Source organism: Oryzias melastigma, linkage group LG6 (assembly GCF_002922805.2).
Source record: "Oryzias melastigma strain HK-1 linkage group LG6, ASM292280v2, whole genome shotgun sequence".
Classification (NCBI taxonomy): Eukaryota; Metazoa; Chordata; class Actinopteri; order Beloniformes; family Adrianichthyidae; genus Oryzias; species Oryzias melastigma.
In genome coordinates, this window is record NC_050517.1 from 10934391 (window position 1) to 10946856 (window position 12466).

Consider the following 12466-nt stretch of genomic DNA (forward strand, 5'->3'; position numbering starts at 1 on the left):
AAGTGTAACCGATGGACAACAGTAGACTATACATGAATATAGAGTGATGTATTATTGCACTGTGAGTAATAAAATAATATAACCGTAATCTACCCGTATTATTAACCCTTTAATACTGGAGCTTCAGTGTTTATGTTCCATGATTTTCTGTAACTTTTCAACCGTTAACACGATCAACATAATTCCAGTAAATTTCTAAAGGAGAAAAGCGGCGTAAATAACATTTATGTACGCTATTACAATAGATCAACAGATGACAGGTCGTTAGCACTATGTTATTGTTCATTTAAGTATTTTCTGTAGATAAACATGAAAGTTTTAATGAAGGGAATAAACGTGAAAAACGGCACATAGATTTAAATTTAGGCAAAACTGAGCACGGAGTAGGGCTGGGTGATATCAAGCATTTTGGGTATTTATCCGATACCAATCCGATACTGATCAATATCGTCGATATTGATCCCAATATCGATATTATTCATAAATACTGTGGATGTGACATGAACCTCAAAATCTCAATTATTTTTAGATCGCTGTGAAGGTTACTGTAAGTTTCCCTTTTTTCAACTACTTGATAAACATAAAAACTGAATTAAGACGATATTTATAATAAAATGGAAAATAGTTTATTAAAATAAAATAATTTGAAATGAAATAAAAAGTGAAGAAGTGAATGCAAACCAAAAGAAACAAGTAACTATGATACAAATAAGTCAAAATGTTTGATTTATTTGCGACTCAGCTGGGTCTTTTTTGCAGATACAGTAAAGTTTCAAACCAGAGGGGAAATATGGATTTCTGCGGGTCGGTATCGATCTGATCTTGAGATTGATACCTTCGGTATTTTGGATCAATCCGCCCAGTACTAGCGAGCAGCAAAAGAAAAAGTCATTTTTTCTCTTAAGCACAGACTATGTTTGAGTGTGTGTGTGTTAGAGCAGAAATTAAGCAGCACAACATTGCAAAACGCTCATGAATCTCAGATTGAGTGGCTGAGCGACCTGGAACAGGCCACAGCATGAGAGAGGCGATATGTCCCAGCATGTTCTCCTCTGCAGCGCTTGTGGCAAATCATAAACCGTGCATGCTGTTCGTTGGTGTGCATGTGCGGGAAGATGAACTTTTAGTGCAAAAAAGGTCACAAAGGGAGGAGGCAAGAGACATTTACCAACTTTCCCTCAAGTCAAACTTTTTTGGATTTGTTTTTTGCTTTTGCTGAAATGCTACACTTTGTGGTTCACCTTTTTCCTGAAACGCCCCAAAAGATGTAAACTTTACTAAACCAACTTTACTAAACCACTCCAGGGTTTACCTACAGGTATGCTCAGCCCCTTGGCTGTCAAGCAAACCAGAGCTAACTTGTTTGATCTGCAGAGGTTGGATAGGCTTTCACACCTTCCCAAACAAAGAGGATTATCAGTGGAAACGATCTCTGGTCCGAACAGCCTGTGGCTCTTTCAGGAACCTCGGTGGATCTAGCAGGATGGGAAGCCCAAAAATGTGCAACTATTGCTACAATTATTCAGATTTTTAAAACTGTGGTATCTGCTTATTATAAATGGCAACTTTTATTCTATCTCATTTTCATTTATTGATTAAACCTCATGAAAAAACAACACTTTCACATTTTCAGATTCTCCAAACCACAGGAGGTGTGAGAGTAGAACCGGTTCCTTCATCTACAAATGGGAGGATTGCCAAAAATAAGAAATTTCATAAATATTTTGCCGCTCTTGTAAGACATGAAGAAACTATGCTTAAAATGTAACAAGGTCCGGAGCCTCTTGCTCGTCCACAAAAGGAGGGATCAGATGCTCGTGAAGAGCTTTTTTCTCATGATGGAGGGCATATTTAAAGAAAATTAAGCTTAAATTGCATTTCTGAGTATTGAGTTTCGTAAACAGATTAGAAAAAAATATATATTTGTGACGTTGAAAATCCTCTGGATGGGGGCAGGTTTGCTGCATGACAAAAGCCCCGCCCACAACTCACAGGTGAATTCCATAGAACTGTTGTTCCAGAAAACAACACAAGTTTCTCTACTCACAATTTAAAACAACTGGGAACACTTTGAAAAAGTTTAAAAGTTGATCAGAGAGGGTCTTAAAACAGATTCAAAGGCACTTTATAACAATGATGGATTATAGCCCGAGTCTTTTAACTTATCAGTTTATATTTGATTGATTGGTGTCAAAAACACATTAAATGGGTTGTTACATATGTGATTCATGTGTTTTACAATTTCCCATCAAATGTCTTAATTCTCCTTAAAAAAAACAAACATTTCCCTTTCAGTTCCACTGCAAGGTCAAAACATATTCTGAAGGCAACATGTTTTTTCACTCGTTTCTCAATTTTTTAAAACAAAAATTACAGACTTGTTGTGTAGAGACCTTTAAACAAATACGCCCTCTCAATTCAGATATGGTTTTATGGATTTTCTGCCTTCTCAACACATTTACTAATGATTTGAATTGAAGGTGGCAAAGGCTAAAGCATCGTGGACAGTTTTAATTTAAGACTTGTTCTGCTTTATTGGAAGCTAGACATTAGTTAGTGTAAAATGACCTAAAATGTTTCACCATTTTCCCCATAAGGAACATAAAATCGAGATTATTTACTTTCCTGAATAAAAGCGGCTCACATTTGTCCTTCCCAGTAGTGCTGGGTGATACTGAGGATTTGGGTATTGATCCAATACCTATCAGATATTGGTCAATATCGCCGATATCAATACCAATACCGACATTTTTCATAAATACTGTGGATCTGACAGGAACCGTAAAATCTCGATTGCTTTTAATCGCCGTAAATGTTTTATTGTAAGTTTCTTTTTTTTGGATTCCTTGATAAACATAAGAGTCATGATAATATTTCCAATTAAACGGGGTAACAGTTTCTTAAAATAATAACTTCCTGAAATTAAATCAAACGTGAAGAAGTGAATGCAAGACAGTCTACAAACCAGAAGAAACAACTACGATAGAAAAAAAAGTAACTTAGTAGAACTATGAAAACAGTTGAAATGTAACTTGTCAAAAGACAACTCAGCATTTAAATAGAGCGGAAATAGGGTGAACAATGCACGCCGCCTGCATGCTCTTTCTTTGCCGCTGCTGAGATCTCACAGGACTTTTGAGAGTGGTGAGGCAGTAAACTCAGCTGAATCCTTGTTGGTGATGCAGAAAAGTTTCAAACCAAGTGGAAATATATATATCTACGGGTCAGTATTGATCTGATACCAACTTCAGATCGATGCTATTGATATTTTTGATCGATCCATCCAGCACTATACTTCCCAGCTCCACAATGCCTCTCTGGGAATAAACTTCCACTTACTCGCAAATGCTGCTATTCTAATTCATTGAGTGTAGATTAGAACTGGACCGAGTGATTGTGACATGATGTTTTACTTCCGGTTCCAACAAAATGAAGTAATTTTTTATTTTATTTTTTTTTCTGCTATACGGATGTCACCATGTTAGCAGTGACTGGTCCGAGTTAAGTTCTTTTTTCTATGGCAACCAATCTTGCCAATCTTGAGCTTGAAACCATCCTCGCGAGAGTCTGTCAATCAAATGTTTCAAATGTTCGACATGAAACCATATTCTTTTGTTGTGGCATCTGATTGGTCAGTTTATAACCTGAATAAAAATAAATAGAAATAAAAAAGTATTAGCAAGATCACGTCTTAAGAAAAGAACGAGAACGGATATTCTGATTAATAGAATGGGTGAGTAATTATCTATGGAAGTCTATTTGGCTCATTGGAACCAGCGACTACTTCCTGTTTGGAATGTGAAGAAGGGAGGGGTCACTCAGTCCAGTTCTTGTATACAGTCAATAGTCCAGACACTTCACTTGGTTCCGGTCTCGACCCAATGACTGGCCTCCCACTGAGGCCTGCGTGGTCACACCCATTGTTCCTGGCTTTGGCAGCTCCTCAGGAGCACCGCAGGCCACAGCTCCTGCCAGGGAGGAGGAGAGCGAGGCGCGCTCGCACAAACCAGGATCCGCTCTGACACTCACTAACGCGTGTTTTCTTGGAATCAGTCAATTGTAAAAAACAATTCTCAGAACAAACCAGCTTGTTTGATCCTTCCTATCATTCTCTGCAGCCACGGTTCTCCTAACTGCCTCTCCTCTATTTTGTTCTTTCTGATTACATTAAATTCCAACTGTTGCTTCACCACGCTGTAGTCCATCACGCTCACTGTAGGACATTTATATCTAGGAAACATTTCCCTAGGGCAACAGTGCTTGCTCAATGTGGATGAAGTGTTAGTGAAGTGCTGCTGTAGTCAGAGATTAGAACTGTTAGCTGTAATTCAGTTTAGAAAAAAAGAGTAGCCTGTTTTGCAATTTAATCTCCTTATTTCTTTCAGCTTTCTTAAATCAACGTGTTTGGAAGCTCATAAAGCGTAATACAAACCACGACTCCCTAATTTACAGGCGTCTTTGTCATTTATATTCAGTGCGTCTGCGAGGGGTGAAATACGCCTAGAGCCTCATAGATGAGCAGTTGATGCCAGGATTCTAGTTCTTCACAGCAGCTGGACTTTAAAGTTCTGCTCCAGATCCTCAGTGTAGCTTCTTCACTATTAAACTGCTGTTTGGCTTATTTATGTATCAACTACTCCAGAGGTTTGGAACAAAACTCCAATAATTTGGCTCTGATTATGAAAGCACTTGATGATTTAGGAGTGGTTGGCGAATGTCCCACAACTTGAGAACAGTCTAATTGTGACTAAGTGATGGTGACACTCCTTAATGGCCTATTTTGTGTTTCATTTCTGATCATAGTTTTTTTTTTTTGGCACAGATGTCATAATAGGATTGGAGCCACAAAAGACTGAGACCTCTTCCTATCATAGGACTTCTGATAAGCCAATAGATCACTAAAGTGCGTCATTCCCACTATAGAGATTCTGGCTTGCAAAAAGCAGGCTGAGCTAAAATATTTAATTTTTATTTGTCTGCAGGACTCACAACTAAGATTCATGAAGAAGTTGTGGGGATGGCTCTGAAAGGTTTAAGTGAGGATACTTGCAGCAAGACACTGCAACATATCAGATACTTGCAAATATTAAAACCTAGTTTTTAGGATATTTTACCAGTTGATTTGAATTTGACTTTGCTCTACACGTTCACAAGCTTTCTCAAAATCTGCACTTTTTTTCTAATTAGAAATTATTTTTGAATGTTCTTTTGCTCCATACTCTTGATAATAGAGAAACTTGATTGAAGACTTTAAATAAGTTTGAATAAAAAGTGTTTAGAAGACATATAAATACATTTTATTAAACAGAAGTACTTCATAACATGGAAAAGCCAAGAAGGATTTCTTAAGATGGTCCAACTTAAAGCGCCTCTACCATAAAAAAATCAACTTTTTGAACTTTTAAGTGTTTTATACTGTTCTTTCCTCACTATAAACAACCCCAAAGTGATATTTTGACCCGTTAACGCTTCATGACAAAGGTGGACAGGATTTTGCACAGGGAATTTTTTGTCTTTTCTAAATTCAGCGCGTTGTTTTGTGGGTTCCAGATGACCCCAACGTTAATGTGGCTTGGATAGCTCAAAGGTAATGGAGTATGAAATCAATTGTGGAGTTCTCCAAGGAACAATTTTTGACCTCGTACTTTTTAAAATTGATCCTTAGAGGATCCTACAATTGATTTCATGGCCTCTTGAGGAGCCTGTATCCATGTTTACAAAAACGTTTGATCTGTGAAGTCCAAGTAAATCTAGTTAAGAACAGGACCAGAGAAATCCCAACTTCTCAGCCTGTTCAGTAAAACATTGTGATCTACTGAACCAAATCATCAGATCCAGTAGAATCAGGACTGAGAGATTCTAAGAGTTCACAAGGGAAGTCTCTGTACTGTTATTTGTCCTTAAAAAAACATTGATACTTTTCGTTGATGTTATTTCTATTTTAAAAATTATCAAAAGCTGGTGCATCAATAAAATGTATTTTATGAATGGATTTGAAAGATTTGTGATTCAAGTGTTAAATTAGTTTTTAAAAACTGTAGATCAACAGAAATATGTTTTTTACAGAGTGTTGGGTTGTATTGGCATCCAATCATTTTTCTAAGACACTTTCTTGTTTTTCTTTAAATCACAGTTCATAGTCATAAGGGATAATATCAGTGCCTACTGTTTTGACTTGTCAAATCTGACTTATCTCTTCACATCAGGAATAGCAAATGAGCAGAGAACCTGAAAGTGCGGTATGTTTTGTGGAAGTGGCCACCTGACAAGTCACAGCAAAAACATCTGTGTCAGCGTTCAGAGATGACTGTGTTCATTCTGACACAGCCTGATCCATTTCCACACTCAATTAACTCTACAGCTTCCCATCCACAATGAATCTAAAGCTTTTTTTTTAAGCTTATATAAACAATGTACTGAGATTCAAACATCCATCCATCCATCTTCTTGTCCGCTTCTTCCCATTCGGGGTCGCGGGGGTGCCGGAGCCTAACCCGGCTGGTGATGGGCGAAGGCGGGGTACACCCTGGAGAGGTCGCCAGTCTGTCGCAGGGCCTCAATCACACACCCATCCACTCCCACATTCACACCTAGGGGCAATTTGGAGTCACCAATTAACCTATGAAGCATGTTTTTGGACGGTGGGAGGAAGCAGGAGTCCCCGGTGAAAACCCACGCATGCACGGGGAGAACATGCAAACTCCACACAGAAAGGTCCCTGCCGGGATTTGAACCGGGGCCTTCTCGCTGTGAGGCAAGAGCACTAACCACTGCGCCACCGTGCAGCCCAGATTCAAACATCATTGCTGTAAATAATGAAGATTTTTAATTAAATTTTAGCTTAGCTTTAAACCAAAAAAATGCTTTTAATTTATTCAGCATAGTAAATTCAGATGTTAAGATGTTCAGAATTAAATAGTGCATTAAAACAAAAACTTTAACAAAGTCAAACTTTAAAATAATTACACATAGGCAGAAACATCAAATAGTCTCTTTATGTTTCTTTGTCTACTTAGTTCATGTGTCATTTTTTTAAGATTATTTCTTATTTAAAGCACAAAAAATAGTATTATAATTAACTGACCATTTCTTTAACTTTTTTTTTGTAAATTTTTAATTTTTTAAATTTTGATTCCCACAAATTTAAGTTATTTATAAACAAAAGTGAGTTATGCATGCAAAATATTAAAAAAAAAATTGATTATGGCTTTATTTTGAAGGACATGCACAACATTTGCCAGAAGAAATGCTGCCATGCAAGAACCACATGTTCATTTTAAGAGAGGATTAGTAGAGGAAAGTAAATTTCCAATTTTTTTTCAAGCTTAAATGGCCTATTCTATAATTTTCTTAAGGCTTTAGTAAGTAATACCCAGGAATATGATCGTTTATTACCTTTTGAACACTAAAGAACAAATAATTTATGACTTACGAGTTATTTTTGTGGACTCTTTTCACACTTTTAAGTAAAACGACTCGATTTCTGAAGGACCGCCTTTCATACCTTAAGGGTGACGCCCAGATCACGACGTCATCTTAGAGCCGGCTTCCTCAGCGTGTCTGTGCATGTCCGCTCATGAAAATAAACAACACCACACTTTTAAAAGATGGATGTATATGTTGTGGAGCCTTAATCAAGATGTGTGGAAAAGTAGCTCGTGCGTTATATGTTTATACTGCGTACTTCCAGCTAGTTGGATCTGGCATCTTCATCAGGTTTGATTGTAGGAATGGCACCAGCTCTGAGGAACAGTTTCTCCGACAATCCACTCTGATTCATGCCAAGGTTAATAAAACAATCATCTGTGAAGTGGCGGTCACAGACAAAAAGTTGCTGGCCGGTCTGTCGCGCGCTCCCGAAGATAAACTCCAACCATTTCTGACGAGCAGGCTCTTCTTTGGGAAGGCTAAAACGCTGGCAGCCTAAAAACATTTAACTTAAAAGACATTACATTACAAAAAAAGCTATCCGTCTCTGCAGATCATGAGTAACCACTTATTTTATGAGCGCCGCTAGCGAAAGTGGGTATGTGTTAGCCTGGGGGTGGGGCTTGCAGGGTAGGCTCTTCCTGGCTGGGGGTGTTCTCACAAATCTACATCACTTGGTGAGAACACGTGGGTATGGGAGGGGCTCTTGCTACGAGCATCAGTTTTTAGAGGAATACTCTTAAATGCATGAACAGATCAAAACACCGTTTTGGGGTTCTTTATAGTGAGAATAAACAGTATGATACACTTGAAATCTCAAAAAATTGATTTTTTATGGTATCGGCCTTAAAAGCATCTGTCAAGGCATTGACTTTAATCTAACACTTGCTTCTTAGTTACTTGCTAAAGCTCTTGTTTAAAAAGTTAAAATTGAAGATAAGTTAGAAACACCCTTGTCCATCACAACAATTGTGCAACACCTCTGATGTCACAATGGGTCATGCAAAATTGAAGTATGAACACATAAAAGTTCTGTAGAAAATATATCAAACAAGTTTCCAAATCGTGTTCAAGATTATGAAAAGATAAGCTATATTAGAATATTTTGGGAAATTCCTTAAAAAGAGCCACACTGATGAAAATTGTGTTTTTAACACGTTCTTGTGGCATTTTTCTGATTATGGAGGACAAATAAAAAGGACATTTAGCTTAAAATTGCATTTTTTCATTCAAATAGTTGTGAATCAGGAGCAGACGAAAACATTTTGTTTAAAAAAGAGATTATTTGCTATGTAGAAAATGTGCTGAGTGGGACACAAGCTCCTTGCAACAAAGAGGGGAAGAGGGGCGGGGTTCCTCTGTGTCAATAGTTCCACCCACATCTTAGAGGTGAATTTGTAATGAAACTCTATCCTAGAAAATAAGACAGATTTTAAATTTCGCCTTAAATGTTATAATCATAATCAAAAGATCACTGGAAATGGATCAAAAGAGGATTGGAGAGGGAGTTTAAATACTTTTATGGAGGTTATTACAGCACTGGACAATAGAATTTTGTAGATTTCCATCCAGATATTTTAATTTAATAAACAAGCTGAAGGCCACCAGCTAGAAGTCAATGAGCATCTTTGGTGCTTTCAACTTCAATAAGTCAACAAATGTTTGGATCTTCTGAAGAAAGGTCATAAAATTTGTTTAAAGAACATCAATTGCCCTGAAACAGCCAACTTAAAGGTTTGTGCAGAATGAAAATGTGGAAAGTTAAAGTGAAAGCGTATATATATATATATATATATATATATATATTGTCTTTTGAAATATTTGTTTATTGACCTAAGACCATGTTGTTACAAATCCTACTAACCTGGTAAAGAGATGCACATCATACTTTCCACTTTGTTTTCAGACAAAAAAAACTAGCTTGAACTGGCAAAATGTATCCACAACATGTGAAAGCGACAAACCACAAACTCTAGCGTGTACACGACATATCTGCACATACATGGGGGGCCAACACATGGTGAGTGAGGACCACCCAAGAAGAAGCTGCTGCTTTGGAAAAAAACAAAAAGTTCCACTCCATCCTCGTGCTGCAAAGCAGACTAAGCCAGCGTGAGTCTGCAGAGGAAGACCAGCATCCCACTCAGCCAAGATGGCTGACCTATCAATCCACAAACCTCCACGTTTCAAACTGTTGATGCCTCATATAAAGTAAAAAAAATGTACAGGGTTTCCTCATTTATTGCAGGGGTAGCAATGTAAAAATAACCAGCGATAGGTGAAATTTACAATATAGGATTACAAATGTTTTAAGGCTGAAAAACTCCTCACTGCACACTTAATACACTTTTCTCAGACACACATGAACATTTTCAGATTTCCTCTTCAAGACACCTAATAGGTATTGTTTATAAGCGTTATTAGGTAGAAGATAAAAAGTGTAATTTCACTTCAAATTTGTAAAATTGTTACCACCATCAACTTAAAGGTGAAGCCCAGTATGAAGGATGGAACCAGTAAAAGGGATTTTTTTGGTTGGATTTCTTGCAGTTGTGCACACAAAAGAAAGTTTTAATTAAAACAGGGGTGTCCACAATTTTTCAAAAAGGTAGAGTTTTGATGACAACATTAGAGGGCTACTTAATGTTTTTCACATAAATAACAGCATCTTATTTCACTGAAAAAACTGAAAAATTCTCCTTCTCACCACTTCCAGGACAAGTGCATTTGGCTGATTTTTTTCAGTGGAAAACATCCACTGAGTGTTAGAAATAAGGCAGAAAGTGCCCCAGAAGGGAGTCGCCATAGGTTTACAATAGGGCGCTGCATATTATTGAATTCATGAAAGGAGCCTGTGGAATTTTGTGGATTGAGGGTCATATTTTGGCCACACTTTGGACGTTCATACCAAAAATTCAGCCTGAGCTATCACAAGAAATAAAGTAATTTCACCTATGACACATTTAACATGTATGCAATCTATGTAGGTTCAACTTAAAAAAGAAGTTTCAATCAGTTAGGAAGCTGGGATAAAAGGTTATCCTGATTTTTGTGTCAACAACCACATTTTCCAGCTTTCCAAAGGAAGAAAGTGATCAAATTTGTGTTGAAGTTGGGCATCCCACCATAGCTCACTACTGTGCTATCTTTATTACTATAAAAACACAGACTAAAGGTGCCAAATACAGATGAATTCAAAGTGTTTAGGATCGGGCTACGACAAAAATGTAGAAAAGCCTTCAAAAACTCCATGTCAGCAGTCTGCTAGCACGCAGCCGACAATTAGTGGGTACCACAGGAGATGGAGTGAAAACAGGGGAAAAGGTTTTTCCTGCTGGGTGAGACAATAAGTAGGAGCCACTTATGAGCCAAGTGGGGGTTATAAGAGGCTTTCAGCCTCTGAAAAAAACGCACCAAACCCATTTTTACCATTGAATTTCAAATGTAAAGGGAGGAAGGGGCTGCACAGAACCACAGACCATGACATCCATTAGAGAAGTCAAATCTCTGCCCACTTTGTGTCTAAAACTTTCAGGAATTGGATTGAGTTACATTGCAGGTTGTGAAACAGTACTACTTTTTTATACCTGAAATCCCTTGAGTTACTTTTGTGCCCTTCCTGCTGATCTGTGGACCCCCCACGACGGCAGCACGGGTCACAAATTTTACCGAGTTGCCAAACACTTTGGAGAATGACTAACTTTAGTTTTACAATTAAACCCAAAACCGTGTTCTGGAACTTTGTACAGAACTTTCTGGCTCTTCAATCAAGTTTTGCCAAATATAAACATAGAAGTAGCAGATATAAGTCATTGAAAGAAAGGAGTGTGATTAGATTTATGACCTCGATCTTTGCAACACCTGAAAGTTTCATAGCTCTCCGACTACTCAGGAGTTTTAGTCCTATGGTCAAAGCCTGAATTTCAAAACTGCCCAATTTAGCTGTGGTTAGCTTTAATAGTTAGCCACAGCCCCCACCCCAGCAGAATGAATAGGTAGAGGTGGGCACAGGCATCCCCTTGTCTCTACCCCACATCAACTAAGTATAGATGTGCACGCCAACCCCTCATTGAGATGGAAGTTTGGCTCTGAACCCCCCCACACACACACCTTCCTCAATTTTAATAGTGTCCGTCACACTTAAACACACTGCTATTTTCAGACGGCAAATAAGTGCACAGGCTGCCCACAAAAGTGTGTGAATGCACAAAGGCGAGTGTGTAGTTAACACACAAAACCGAGCGGAATCGCCCCACTCACACAGCTTATATTTACACTTGATAAACACCTGGTAGCTGAAAATAACCAACAACAGTCCTTTTTACCTGAACTCAAAGGTGCTTTTTTTGGGGAGTTATAAATACCTCAGTGGCAGCAGTCACAGGAGACTCCTTACAGCGTGAGTGGCCCACCGTGCTTTATTTTCATAGGCTGGGGAACCTGGTGTGAGCAAAGAGCCACCAATGAGACCGACAAGCGGTGCTCGGGAGGTTAAAATTCACCCATGCGGAGGTGTGCCAGCTACCTGCAGCATGCCTGAGTTAGGAAAGCTTTGTGAAATACTAAAGCTCAACAATACAGAAGAGATTCCAGCTTCTATGAAATTAGACTTCATCCCTGTTTCTGCTCAAATTCTGAAAGACAAAGACGGTCAAAAATCTGGATGTTGTTTTTGACTCCAGCGACCGCGTCGCTGCCAGAACTAAATCAACATTTTATCCTATTAATCAAACAGAAAGACTGATAGCGATCATGTCCTGACAAGACTGAGGAAAGGTCATTTGCACCTTGATATCTTGGACGCTGAAGTTGTTGTTTCAGACATACAGCTGCTGACAGAGTTTTGACCAGAACCAGCTAAACTGATAAGGAAACAGCTGGTAAAACTTCGGGTCAGAACCAGCTGCCTCTGCAAACAGATGGAGTTCAATGATGCAACTCTTCAACTCTTTCTTTCTCCTGAATAATACCTTTTTTTTTCCTTGTGCTTTTACATATTTTGGTGGGTTTTTGAGTTTGACATTTTTACTTAAAGACG

The 12466-nt window shown here is 38.2% G+C and overlaps 1 long non-coding RNA gene across 1 annotated transcript in view; it reads right to left on the minus strand.

The window, feature by feature from the left end:
• The window catches only part of LOC118598836, a 37797-nt gene extending 25755 nt beyond the window's left edge, over window positions 1–12042 (minus strand). The window contains exon 1 of the long non-coding RNA XR_004948012.1: window positions 11793–12042. This is a non-coding gene — a long non-coding RNA (uncharacterized LOC118598836). The remainder of the gene's footprint in view (window positions 1–11792) is intronic.
• Window positions 12043–12466: the final 424 nt, after the last annotated feature.